The sequence below is a fragment of the Crocodylus siamensis genome, chromosome 2, assembly GCF_052110815.1.
Source record: "Crocodylus siamensis isolate JL-2025a chromosome 2, ASM5211081v1, whole genome shotgun sequence".
In the NCBI taxonomy this organism is placed as follows: domain Eukaryota; kingdom Metazoa; phylum Chordata; order Crocodylia; family Crocodylidae; genus Crocodylus; species Crocodylus siamensis.
This window is the reverse complement of record NC_143396.1, coordinates 235426423-235440157: the sequence shown is the minus strand read 5'-3', so window position 1 is coordinate 235440157 and position 13735 is coordinate 235426423. Positions and strand designations below refer to the sequence as shown.

Here is a 13735-nt window from a genome sequence, read left to right as displayed (position 1 = left end):
TTGTCTGAAAGTGTCATGCATATTAGAGGAGTGCTCTAAAAAACACTGATGTCTGGATGCACATATTTAATAGATGATATTGCAGGAGATGGTACTTAAGAATATGTAGCATTGTTCTTGATTAATAAAACTCCTCGCTGTTTTACACTGCAAATGGCTTAATTTGGCAGCTCTTCTGAGGGAGCTCCCAGCCGTGCATGCTATTGTCACTGTGTGAATAAGCAACAATGTATGACTGAGCATGGGCATCTAGTAACTTCGCCTGTAGTGGCAGTGGCAATCCCTTAATATGATGGCAGTCTTCCAGTAGATAGGGAAATCATTGGTAACTCCAGAGATGACTGAAGTTACCAAACTGAGATCCATTTGTTTGACTGCCAAAATGTATTATGCTCATAAATCAGTGAATCATCATAATTAATGCCTAAGGACGAAAAATGTGATTAACAGTGATAAAGACAGTTGTTTCTGCCTATCATTAGGTGCTAGAGGACAGTCTGTTCATCTGGACAGAAAAACTGGATACAGTAAGCACATATTTATTACCTTTCCTAGATTTCAGTAGTGAGGACTATCCAATTCATCTGGAAAATACTTCAAGATGAAGTTAATCCTCTCTTCTGCCTGGGTTCTCTATTGCTGCACTTGAATGTTTGAACATACAAGAGGTAAGATGACCTTTTGTGTTATTTTTGTATATCTTAATGCACCTAAGTCAATATGGTATCTTTTAAGAGTCAAATAGGTCACCTGATCTCCACAGTATCCAGCACATGATTCATTGTGAGCATATTGTAACATAAATTCTCTTACTCTGGTTATTCAGATCATCTCATCAGTATCATGAGTAAACATCAATAGATTTTATTCAACTTGACCTTTTCCTTCTAGTTAATCATAGCTAGGGACATACCAAAATTGAGGAGGCAGGTAGGCGATTTGGTGGGTCAGTTGCTGTGCCTGCTACCACTTTTGTGGTTTTTCATGGTGAGGCCTCCTCATGCCACTGATTGGCTCAAAGGACTGCCCTTCAGGTGGCCCTGCCCCTTACTGCTGATTGACTGAGAGGGCTGCTGTTCATGCGGTGGAAGGGGCAGAACCACAGACCTCCACTGATTGGCAGAATGGGGCAAGGCTGCACGATGGGCAGCTGTCTTGGTCAGAGGGGAGGAAGAAGGGGGCAGCTGCCATTATGGCTTCCTTTCTGTGTACTGGCAGCCTTGAGAACTGCTGGGTCTCACTGGGGAGCCAGCATTTTATTTTTGGTAAGTTTTTTTTCCCCCTCTAGTGATTCTGAGAAGTCACAGGGAATGCCACTTTCTTCAGAAACCACCTGAAATGATGGTTTCCATGTAAAATGCAAAACTGTGATTCGAGTAGGTTCCTAATCATAACCCTTAACTCACAATTATCATTTGAGTGCACAGTGGTAATAGGATGTACTTCTGCATCCTGTATGGAATAATTTTCTGGAAGGTATTACCTCTGGGCTGAGCTTCTGCTAGTTATACATTTGGAAATATTCTTTTCTAAGACACATTCTGAGTGCAGGCACACAACACATTTACTCTGGAGTAGTCTCCATTTACTCTTAAGGAAAAATGGAGCGGATAAACGATGCACAGCACTTACTCTGGAGGAAATGCTGTCCACTGGTGTAAGGTTACGTAAAGACAAAAATAAATTTACATCAGAAAAAGTTACAGGATCATAAAAAGAATGTACCATTGCTCATTTCACTTCAGGATGTCCAGTTTGCTCAGTGCAAATCAGCACCCCAACCCCTAGTGGCCAGATTCTTTAATAGTGCCTACTTCAAGCAGCCAGGTTCAGAGATTGAGTCAGTGCAGGATACATTTATAGTGACATAAAGCTTGGGGTAAATTACTCCATAGTCATTTTTTCTTGTGTCTGCACCCTGACATGCAAAATGAGTTTTCATCTGGAGTTTTAATCTTTGCTAGTGTGCCTGTCACAGAGTAATTTCCTAGACTTTGGTTAATTGCCTCTTATTCCTCTGGGCATTCCCACTGTCATGGGATTCCAGCAAGGACTTCTTCTTTCGCTAACTGAGCTAAATTGTTACCCTGTACATTAGGGTCATTTCCTTTGGTGCAATAATTTAAACATTTCCAAATAAACGATAAACTCAGCTTCTTTGTAAATACACTTCAGATAAACATCAGACCATTTAAGACATGGGGAGGACAGTTGCTCATCAGTGTAAAAGACTGGCCAGCTTCTCCTATTAGATCTGTTTTTTTTTCTCAAAGTTCACTGTTTGAGAAATCTTACCCCCACTGAAGTCAGTAAGCCTTTTGCCATTGATTTCTATGGGGCCAGTATTTTAACTCATAAATCTGAAACTTTTTTAACCCAGAATCTATCTCATGCTTTTCTGTGGCAAGAAGGATCTATTGTTATTTCTAAGCTTCCTTTGATCCCTTTCCTTGTGCTGTATCACATATAGGAAGAAGTACACTGAGAATACACATGCCAAAGGCCTGCCAGCCATCTTAATAATGATTTTGAAAAAAACATTTGCATTTTGCTCAGAATCCATGTGTTCTAGCTAGAAAAAAACATACAGCCAGTACCATGAGGATTGGGCAAAACAGTTAGCTAGAAATAACCTTTACCAAAGTTTGAAAATATAAGGATGACTCTATTATTTTCCATTTTATATTTTATTATGATTCCTCATTTTCAGTTTCTATCTGGATGCAGAACTGTTGGGATACTACAAAAACATGTACACATAAGATTTTGGCCTCACTGAAATAAAGTCACAAGTCTTATGGGGCTCCTTGTAATGTGACAAATTATACAGCAGTTCTTCAGCTATTGAGATCAATATTTAAACTTGCGGATACCAGTTTTCTGGACCAAACAATCTTTCAGGAGTTGTCCATTACTGTCTGAACTACACTTATGGTAGGGACAGAGTACGTTTCAGTCTGGGTTATGAATGTGCATGACTCTCTTTGAACTGTACCCCAGGGTGGCAACGTACAAAAAATAAAATTCTAAAAGCACTGTTCATTCTAAAATGAAATAGAGTTAGCAATTATAGCTCATCATCTGTCTGATGTCCTGTGCTTGTGGTCACTGGCTTAAGCCTTGACCACTGATGAGATTATCCTGTCATTCCTGGTGTTGAGCTGCAAATGTCTGGATTTTGCTTCCAGTGGCAGTGGCTCCAGGGATAGGAGGGTAAACAGCTTATAAATTCTCCAGTGTTCCGTGGAGCAGCTTTTCTGGCTGGTTTTGCTAGCAATATTATTTAAAGAGTTCCAGGAGACAGAGAAGTAAATGACCAACAGAAAAAAGGAATAAAATATGTGATATAGTAAAAAATTATTTCTACTGTAGAACAGCTTATATAGGCATTATATGGCTGTAACCAACCACCAGTAAAATTCCTCATACTTGATGCATTACATTAGAATGCTCTCTTCATTGTGAGGGTCAGTCATTCTTTGTGTAGCTCACGCATTCCTTTGCTTTTGTTTACTGTTCTTTTCAGTGTTCATTTTTAAAAATAAATGCCAGCAAATGGGGCAATTACATTTTGCTGAGATGTACTGTTTGGGGGGCCAATAAGTTACGTCAAATACCTGTCTAAATAAACATAGATTTCTAAATGTATGAACTAAAATTGACTATGGGAGGCAAGCTTGTCTGCAACATAAAACATAATCTTAATACAGCAATTCGTCAGATCCTGAAGTTTTTACTCAGAGGCTAGATTGGTCTCTACATAGTTTCCTCATTTGTAGAGTGATTGGAGACGTGCAGGTCTCTTGATAAGCTTCTGGCCCTTTTCAGAAATATTCCATCAAACTGACAAGAAAAACCAGTGGGGTTATAAAGAACATCGTAAGTTTTACCAGATATTATTCTAAAAAGCAGTAGAATTTAGCCGGGAATTGTTTTATTTCTATAGGCTCTATGAGCTAGCCCGTAGAAAACTATATTCCTGTTAGGGGGTTCTATGGGATAATTAAAAAGACTCTTATAGCAAGATGATCATCTTCATCTTTTTTTGGTTTCTATATGGGGGTTTCAAAAGGAACTAACCTTTTTTTCTTGCATTTTACCTTAGTCTTCCAGTGGGCTTTTGTAAGAAATTCATTTGGAGGTTAATACAACTTGGCATTTTCTCTTCTAGTCACTATGGTGGATCTATGTTTCCCTCTCTTTTGTTTCTTGAAGGGAGATGGGACGGCACAGAACATAGATTCATGTTCTCAGGGAGAGAAAAAAGGCAACCCCATTCCTCCACTCCTGAGTTCAAGAGTTTGGACTTTGTTAGGATTGCCCTAATCCAAGGATATACTAATTAGGTCCCCCCAGTATATACTGCAGAACAAGGACATGGTAAATTTAGGTTGGAGACTAATTTAGGGAAGAAGTTGCCTAAAAATAGTTTCCATGCTGCTGAAGCTTCTCAAATGGTTTTTCTAATGTCTCCACGCCTTTGTCAGGACTAGGGTGTGCTCCCTCCCCTCCTCCCTGACAAGGGAAACACATTGGGTGCCTATACACATGCTCCAAAGTATTCTAATTAGAACACGTTGGAGCAAACTCAGTCTGCATGCTGCAGTGTCTCATGTATTCAGCATCCCACATTTCAAAGTAGTGGTGGGGGGCACTTTAACTAAAGCTTGTCAAATGAGTTTAGTTAAAGTGCCCCCACTGCCATTTTGAAATGTGGGATGCTGAATAAATAAGATGCTGTGGTGTGTTAATTAGAGCAGCTCCTGAGAGTTGCTGTAATTAAAATGCACCCCTGCCCTCCCCCCCCACCGAGCATGTGCATAGGCACCCATTGTGCCATAGTAGTCTCTCCAAACCTTTGCATGAAGAGCTCAAAGCCAGCCACTAAGCCCAGATGCTGATTAAATACCATAATATAGGGTACTAATCATACTTGTCTCAGTCTGTCATGTGGGTTGCCTGAGTTAGGAGGAAAATTTGAGAAATGCTGAGTTCAGATTGTACCAGAATTAAGATGTAAATATATTTTTGAGTTTCAGGGTGCTTAGATTTTTTTTTACAGTAAAAAATAATTCTTTGTGATATTTGATCATTTATAAAAGTTGTAGAGCTTTGCAAAATTATCACTTTGAATAAACCTTTGTACTGTTTTTCATTGATCCTGAATTTTGTAAATGCATTTGCTCATATAGTTGCCATAATGGAATGCACATGTCCAAAATCTGAATAAGCAAAAGATTTGTTAGTAGATTCATAGCTTTTAAGAGAGAAGGAATGGTTTAGAACATTTTATCTGACTCTTCTACCACAGGCCATTGCATTTCACTCAGGTACCCCATCTTGAATATATTGACTTATGTTATATATGCAGTGTGGTTTCAGTAATTGTGCCTCCAGTTTGGAGGCCAAGCACAAAGGAATTCAAGCCTAGGTGCATTTCACAAGATCTCATTATATTATAATACCTTTCTGTGTTTGTCCAGTGCAATGTGGCAACATTCTAAACTCCGTTGATGTTAATTTCTAAAGTGATGTTGCTTTTAGGGGAAGACTGGTGGCCAGGCTTATGTTTTATCCTAAAAAGTTAGTAGAGTTCCTTCTCTAGTGGGTGACTGCCTTGGGTGTGTATCATGTGCATTATTACAGGTGAGATTTAAAATGGGAAGCTTATAGATGACAAGCAGAAAATCTACATGGCTAGTTAATAAAGTTCCTTTTTTTAGCCTCAGGCTGATTTATAAAAAATATGTTAGTAGAAGAAACTTTCTTTTAATATTTTTTTGCTGACATTTTTGTCATTTTCAGGTAGTTACGAAAAAGGGAAGCCTTTAAAGTTAATGGATCAGCCTCAACTATGGAGTAAAACACTGCCCAATTCTGACACAGTTTTTTTTAACAATACCTGTGTAAGCATACTGATTTTATCATTTATCTATGGCAATTCCACTGTGCAGGAAGGCAGGAAAAGGGTCCAAGAAAAACTTCATGGCTGAGCGCAGATATCCAGGCTGGCCTGAGGGCAAAGAAAAAAGCGTACTGGCGGTGGAAGCAGGGGGAAGGGACAAAGGAGGAGTATACCTCCCTGACCCGAGCTTGTAGGGATTTGGTAAGGGAGGCTAAAGCAGCACTGAAGCTTAGATTAGCTTCTGGGATTAAGGATAACAAAAAGTCCTTCAAGTATATAGGTGGCAAGAAGAAGTCTTGGGATAACATTGGACCCCTACGAGGCAGGGCAGGGCAGGGCAGTTGGTGACGGACGCACGAGAGAAGGCAGAACTCTTTAACAAGTTCTTTGCCTCCGTGTTCCTGTCTGCTGACAATGGGGTGCTCTTGGGTAATAGCATAGAGAGGCCCAGGAAGGATGCAAGTCCCCTGACTGTTAGTTCAGACCTAGTTAAGGATTACCTGGAGGGCTTAGATGTGTCCAAGTCAGCAGGCCTGGATGACCTTCATCCATGGGTGCTGAGGAAATTGACTGGTGTCATTGCAGAGCCATTGAAACAGCTGTTTGAAGACTCCTGGTGCTCGGGCCAAGTCCCTGAGGACTGGAAAAGGGCCAGTGTGGTCCCTATTTTCAAGAAGCGGAGGAAGGAAGAGCCTGGCAACTACAGTCGGGTCAGCCTCACTTCTATCCTGGGGAAAGTCTTTGAAAAAATTAGCAAGGGTGTTACCTCTTAGCTCCATGTTGTTGGGGAACCCTGACACAGGACGCAGCCTGTCTGACTCACAAAGAATCCCCCCTCCCACCTAAACAAAACTGATTAAGATGCAGTGAGAGACACACCTAAAACCCTCCAGATAAGGGTGACAAGAGTGAAACAACTGCCCTAGGTCTCATTTGCATCCCAGATGGAACCAGATGACCATTCATTTACATGAGAGATGGAAAACAGAAAGCCTGAAGCAGAGACTGCAGTGAATTCTGGGATCAGAGAAGCAGGGGAGCACTGCATGGTGGGGAATCTGTGCTCCAGATGCTAACCAACCGCCATACCCAGCTCAGCATTTATCAGAGCAGTTCTAATCTGGATTTACCAAGGACTCCCCCCCACCTCCCCACCTCTAAGCAGAAGTAAAGTTTAATAGGCATCTTGGGCCGTACATTCCCCGGTCCCACTATGGGAGGCCTATTTAAACTTAATTGGCTAAAACTTGGTTGCCAGGTTAGGGAATGCTGAGGCAAGACACCGAGTCAGGGGGTATGGGCAACATTTGAACAATGGTAAAGGGTTCATCAAAACGTCCAGCCTGTTGGAGCCCTGTCCACAAGTGTTGTCATACTTTTCCCAGGACGACTGCTGGAAGTCCTCCCCTCCCAAAGGTTATGAAGACTGCAATAATTGCCTTAAGTCTGTTAAAAGACTATAGTAAGATCTGGAAAAGTCATGCTAAGCTGAGCCTTGTTCACAAGTAAAAATCTAAAACCCTGATGCTGCAAGCTATCTATTGTTTCTGAAGAAACCAGGAGATATCCCATCAGTATATCTGCTATCCATAGGAATTTCAAGCTGACTCCTAAGTATCTGATTACTCCCTAACCTTAGGTGCTTCCTGAGTATCAATCAGTTTCCTGAGATTTTCTAACCAGATAACACTTGTCAATAGAAAAGACAATTTGATTTACACTATTGAGAATGCTTGAAAGAAGCTGAACTGAGGGTATAAAAATCTGTAAAAGAAGCAGCAGTGTGTTTGCTGACACCACCCACTTTCTTCTGGAGAGGCTGAAGGAGGAAGATCGTCTCCCTTCAAGGATCGTGCTGAGAACTTTAACCTGTCAGCTTTGCAGCCCAAGTGCCTTGGACTGGTGAGATCCCAGCTCCCTCTCTCTTTTCTCTTCTCTCTCTCTAAGCACAGATTTCTGAACCTGAACTGTATTAGTTAAGCTTGAGCTAAGTTTCCCCAAATACTTAGTGAAACCAGGGTAATACTGTAAATGTTTGTGTTTGTTTTTCCTTTGCATGTCTATTACTATTAGTGTCACTATATATTTCATATACTTAGCAATAAATAACTTTTATAGTCAAACTGGTGGTAACTGGGTATATTTTTCCTTCTCTACTTCTCCTTCCCCACTTGCTCTGCAACAACGCTTCTTTTACCTAAGCTAAAGATCCCTGTGAAGCCCGAAAGTACTGTGGGGTCTGCTCATCAAGAGGCTAAAAGATTGGGACGTGCTGAGTTTGAAACACATAAGGGGATCAGCTTGTACAGGCTGATGGACCCAGTTTGGCTCAGATGTGCCCTAATGAACTGAATGCTGATTACTCCCTAACCTTAGGTGTTTCCTGAGTATCAATCAGAGAGTGTCATCTGGACACCCAGCTGGATTCAGAGGTATTCTGTTTAACTGTGTGCTTGTGTCTGACTGTAGTTTATTGTTGCTCTGATTCTTGGCATATGAGGGTGTCAGCCTGTCCATGCTGATCAACCCGGCCAGGTCAGGCGCGTCACGTTAATCTGTGTGTGTTTGTGTGTATGACTGATTTGGGGACTGGAGGAACCCAGCCCCACTGAAATTGAGTCCTGCAAGATAGCTCCATTGGGGGTGAGGGCTTGCAGAAGGGAGAGATACAGCTCTGTATAGAAACACAAGTAACACAAGCAGCACATTAATAGAATTACCAAGGCCCTGGAAACATACCCCTAATAAATAAACACACCCCAAAATAATGGGCAAATCTGGTAAAAAGGGCCACATTTGTGAAAGCCCTGCAGGGGAAGTGATGTTGAGGGGTAACCAACACAGGTTTGTGCCAGGCTGATCCTGCCTGACTAATTTCGTCTCTTTCTATGACCAGGTAACAAAGAGCTTAGATGTGAAGGAGGAAGTCGATGTCATCTTCTTGGACTTCCAGGAAGCCTTCGACACAGTGTCCCACTGTGGCAAGCTGAGGGACTGTGGCATTGATGAATGCACAGTCACATGGGTGGCAAACTGGCTCCAGGGGCACACCCAGAGGGTGGTGGTGGATGGGTCGATGTCGACCTGGAAGGGTGTGGGCAGCGGAGTCCCCCAGGGCTTGGTCCTTAGGCTGGTGCTGTTCAATATCTTCATTAGCAACCTGAACGAGCTTGTGGAAAGCACCCTGTTCAAGTTCGCTGATGACACCAAGCTGTGGGGCAAAGCGAATACACCGGCAGGCAGGGACCGCATCCAGGCAGACCTGGATAGGTTGGAGAAGTGGGCGGATCTGAACAGGATGCGGTTCAACAAGGATAAGTGCAGGGTGCTGCACCTGGGGAGAGGGAACCAGCATTATCGTTATAGGTTAGGGGCTGACCCTTTCGGCAGCACAGAGGCAGAGAGGGATCTTGGAGTCATGACTGACTCCAGGATGAATATGAGTCGCCAATGCAATGAAGCAATAGGGAGAGCCAACCGCACCCTGTCATGCATCAACAGGGGCATCACTAACAGGTCCACAGAGGTTTTGCTTCCCCTCTGTGCGGCGCTGGTCAGGCCGCAGCTGGAGTACTGTGTCCAGTTCTGGGCGCCACAGTTCAAGAGGGATGTGGAGAACCTGGAGAGGTTCCAGAGGTGGGCCACTCGTATGGTTGGGGGCCTCTGTGGCCAGCCCTATGAGGAGAGGCTGAGGGAACTGAACCTCTTCAGTCTCTGCAAGAGGAGACTGAGGGGGGATCTTGTGGCTGCCTACAACCTTATCAGGGGCCAGCAGCAGGGACTCAGGGAAAGTCTGTTCACCAGGGCCCCCCTTGGAGTCACCAGGAACAATGGCCACAAGCTGAGGGAGGATAGGTTTAGGTTAGATATTAGGAAGAACTACTTCACTGTAAGAGTGGCCAGAGCCTGGAATAGGCTTCCCAGAGAGGTGGTGCTCTCAACTTCTGTGGAAATCTTCAAGAGGAGACTGGATAGGCACCTGGCTGGGGTCTTATGACCCCTGCCACCCCCAGTGCTCCTTCCTGCCCATGGCAGGGGGTCGGACTCGATGATCTGTCTAGGTCCCTTCCAACTCATTGATTCTATGATTCTATGATTCACCAGGATGGAGAGAACATAGCAAAAGCCAGTTTAGTCTTGGCCCTGAAACAATAGTAAATACACTTGATAGGCGCGTCTAAACATTGCTGTTAGGTGATGTTGCTATGACACTGTGTTTTAGTACTTCCTTTTACAAATATTAAAGCATGGCTCACTAACTGCCTGTACTGCGTCATGCGCATAGCACACAGTTAGATTTCACCATTACATCTCCATAGTAGTATATTAAAATAGGGGAGTGTACCTATTGCGATGTAGCTGCTGATGACCTGGAGACTCATCTCTACATCACCATAGAGCACTGTATGGCAATGTAGAATGTTGCTATGTCACTGTAGGGAGACATGTAGACACGCCCAGTGACTGCAGGGGAGAAGGCAAGGAACAGTGGCCTTAAATTGCAGCAAAAGACATTTAAGTTGGATATTAGGAGCAATATTCTCATTTTGAGGGTGCTTAGGCATTGGAAGAGGATACTCAGAGAGGATGTAGGATCTCCCTTCTTGGAAATTTTAAAGAGTGGATTAGACAAACACTTGTTTAGGAAGGCTTAGACAGGAGCTATGCTGCCTTGAGCAGGAGACTGAACTAGATAACCATCTGAAGTCTCTTCCAGCTCTACCTATGACATTGTGCTTTTTCGCTTATAGTCCACACATTTTCTGCTGCACATACTACTACAGCTTTCAATGAACTCCATATTCATGAATATGAAAATATTTCTGGCTAGGAAGAGGTACCCAGTGGACAAAGAGAAATGCCCCTGGGAGATCAGAAGACTACAGCCTAGTCACAGCATTGGCAAACTCTTCCCATGTTCTCCATGCAGTCACAACAGAGTTGCATTGACATGACTAAGAGCCCCTCTAGACATGTAGGTAAAGGCATGATGGGATATAATGCAAGATCTAAACTATTATACTTCCTGCTATGCTACACATGCGTATCTGATTGTATGGATCATGCATTAGATCCCATTGTGCCTAATTGCTGGTTCAGGGGAAACCCAATCCTCCTGCACTGGCAAAAAGCAAACTCCTCCAGCTAGGAACCCATGTCAGTTGACAGGGCTCCTAGCCATGGTGGCTTAGCTTGCAATACAGTGTTACTGAAGCAAATGTGCATTGGTGGAAACAAAAGGAAAACTCAAAAATGCCATGTCTACACCAACATCATTCAGTGGTCCAAAAAAGGGTCACTTTTCTGAAATTGATTAGTAAGTTCTTAAGTACATTTAAGAAAAGAGAAACACTCGTGAAGTGTTTGGACTCGAGGAATGAAAATTAGTAAAGGAATTGAACATCTTGCATCAAGAATTCAAAGCAAGTAATGGGTGGTGTGTCTGAAAGATGTGATATAGCAGCTTAGTCCTGAGACAATGTCACTAACAATGAAGTTACCAGTAAACTTCAGTGAAAAGCTTGTTGAATTCCAGCAGTATATTATTGGTGTATGCAAGACTCCTGATTACCTATTGGGACAGATAGGTGATGCTGATGAGACTTCAGTCTATTTTGACATCCCAAATAATCTCACCATCAGTGAGGAAGGGTGAAAAAACCATAATTTTAACAAGTACAGGAAATGAAAATTTGTGAATTACAGTAATGTTAATAGTATGGGGAGATGGTAAAAATTGCCACCATATGTAATTTTGAAATGCAAAGCTGCCAAAAGAAAAGCTGCCACCAAGAATAGTGGTTAAGTTCCAGCAACAGGGATTGATACCAAGTGAACTCATGAATGATTGGTTAGATATTGTGTGGAACAGAAAACTGGGGACACTGCTGAAGAAAAGAGGAATGTTAGAGTTTAGATGCTTTCAGAGGGTAATTAACACCAGATGTGAAAGCAAAATTTGGTCAATGAATTGTGATCTTGTAGTCCTACCTACTGGTATGACATCTTAACTCCAATTACTGGTTGTTATACAGAGAAAGCCCCTTAAAGACCACTTAAGGTGCCAGTACTCAGAGGGCACATCTACATGTTCATTAATGTGCTCTAGTTACTGCACATTTAGTAGTTGGCTAACCAAGTACTAATTCAATGTTCAGTAACTTGTGCTACTATGCTGTAGCACTGGTGCATGATTTTTTTTTGCTTTTTTTTTTTTTTTGGATGCTTACTGCACTGTAGCCTAGTAACATGGTACAGTAGTGCATTAGCGCAGTTTTTTACCACCACGTTACTGTGCAGTATTGTTAGGCTACTGCATAGTAAGCGTCTTGTGTAGATATGCCCAGACTGACTCTTTAGAAGGAACCATGTGCTTGCACCTAGTGGGAAGATTAAGAAGCCAGCCATAGCACTGTTTTGCCAGATTCTGACTTCTTGGGGAAGAGTATCTTCAGAGTCCATTATTAACAGCTTCAAGAAGTGCTGTATATGCAATGCTACAGATGGAACTGAAGATGGTGTTTTGTGGGAAGAGGAGGGAAAAGATGAGAGCAGTGAAAAAAAGAAGAGGGGGGATACATGTGAAAGTGACCAGTCTTAAGTTGCAGGATCTATGAAAGAATTAGGACTCACCAGAATTTTCTAGACAGACCCTAATATAGACTTAGGTAATGTTTGTTGAATTTATGACCTTTTGTTATAAGAACTTAAATTTTTTCCATGTGTGAAATCTAATTATTAGGAGGTCCCATTCAGCTCAAGATTTACCTGAATCCAAGACAATGGGGTATTTCTTACTATGACAGGCACTTGCACACTTACTGCCACAGCATCACAGGCATGCCCTGTGCACTCCTGCCACAACTCACCTGCTTTCCTGCCACAACTTGATGTTCAGATGATGACCCTGTACCCACCTGGAGATGCTCCAGTGGTTTCTTGTGGGCTAGGTGTGACTTTAGTGCCATGTCTTCTGTGGGGCTCCTCCTCCCCTACATCCCAGCCCTTTCCACTTGGGTGATATTTGCTGTTGTTGGGATGGTAGAAGTGTTTACCACGTGATGAGTTCCACGGTGTTATGCTGGGGCTGGAATCCTTTAGAGGTTCTCTTCCCTTGCCTATGCTAATGTAGGGCTCAGAAATAATGTTAACCAAATTGATAAGATGAACTCAAAATGGACCTGGCTCAGTGCTTCCTGCCACAGGGTTTGCCAGTGGTGTCTCCCTGTTGTGTCTGATAGGCACTGTGCTCCAAGCTTCCCTTCCTGCCTGCCCTGAATGAAGTGCATCTCGCTCCCCAGCTGCTGCTTAGGGCACAGCTAATTAACTATGCTTTGTGGGATGCACTGTTTGCACCTCTTCCCTGCAGTGGGGAGAGCATTCCAGGCTCTGCTGGGGGTGAGAACAGCTGGGGCCACCTCTGGTCCCTCTGTTGCTGTTCCCCATTGCTCCCATCTCCCACGTACTTTTGGCCTGTTGCCCTGTGGCTCTGGTCCCTCTGTTGCCATTCCCCATTGCTCCCATCTCCCATGCACTTTTGGCCTGTTGCCCAGGGGCTCTGAGCCAATCAAGATCTTATTTCCGGCTGGCCCATGTGGGTTCTATGCCTGCATGCCATGGGCAGGTAAGATGGCCAGGAGACTGTTACTCTTATCAAATAAGCTAAATGGTGACACTTTGGGTGAGCAAGGAGACTGCTACAATGTGTTGTAATTACAATGTGTGGAAGCAGACTTGATTAATTGAGTCTGCTGGAATGTAGTAATTACCATGCTCCAGCTACGTCCTGCATCTTATGTATCAGCATCCCCACACTTCAAAATGGCAGCA

At 43.0% G+C, this 13735-nt stretch overlaps 1 long non-coding RNA gene across 1 annotated transcript in view; it reads left to right on the top strand.

Annotated features, from left to right (window-relative positions):
- LOC149871920 (uncharacterized) overlaps positions 1–6176 on the top strand; it is a 40676-nt gene extending 34500 nt beyond the window's left edge. Inside the window, exons 2-3 of the long non-coding RNA XR_016440563.1 lie at positions 556–668; positions 5806–6176. This is a non-coding gene — a long non-coding RNA (uncharacterized LOC149871920). The remainder of the gene's footprint in view (positions 1–555; positions 669–5805) is intronic.
- Positions 6177–13735: the final 7559 nt, after the last annotated feature.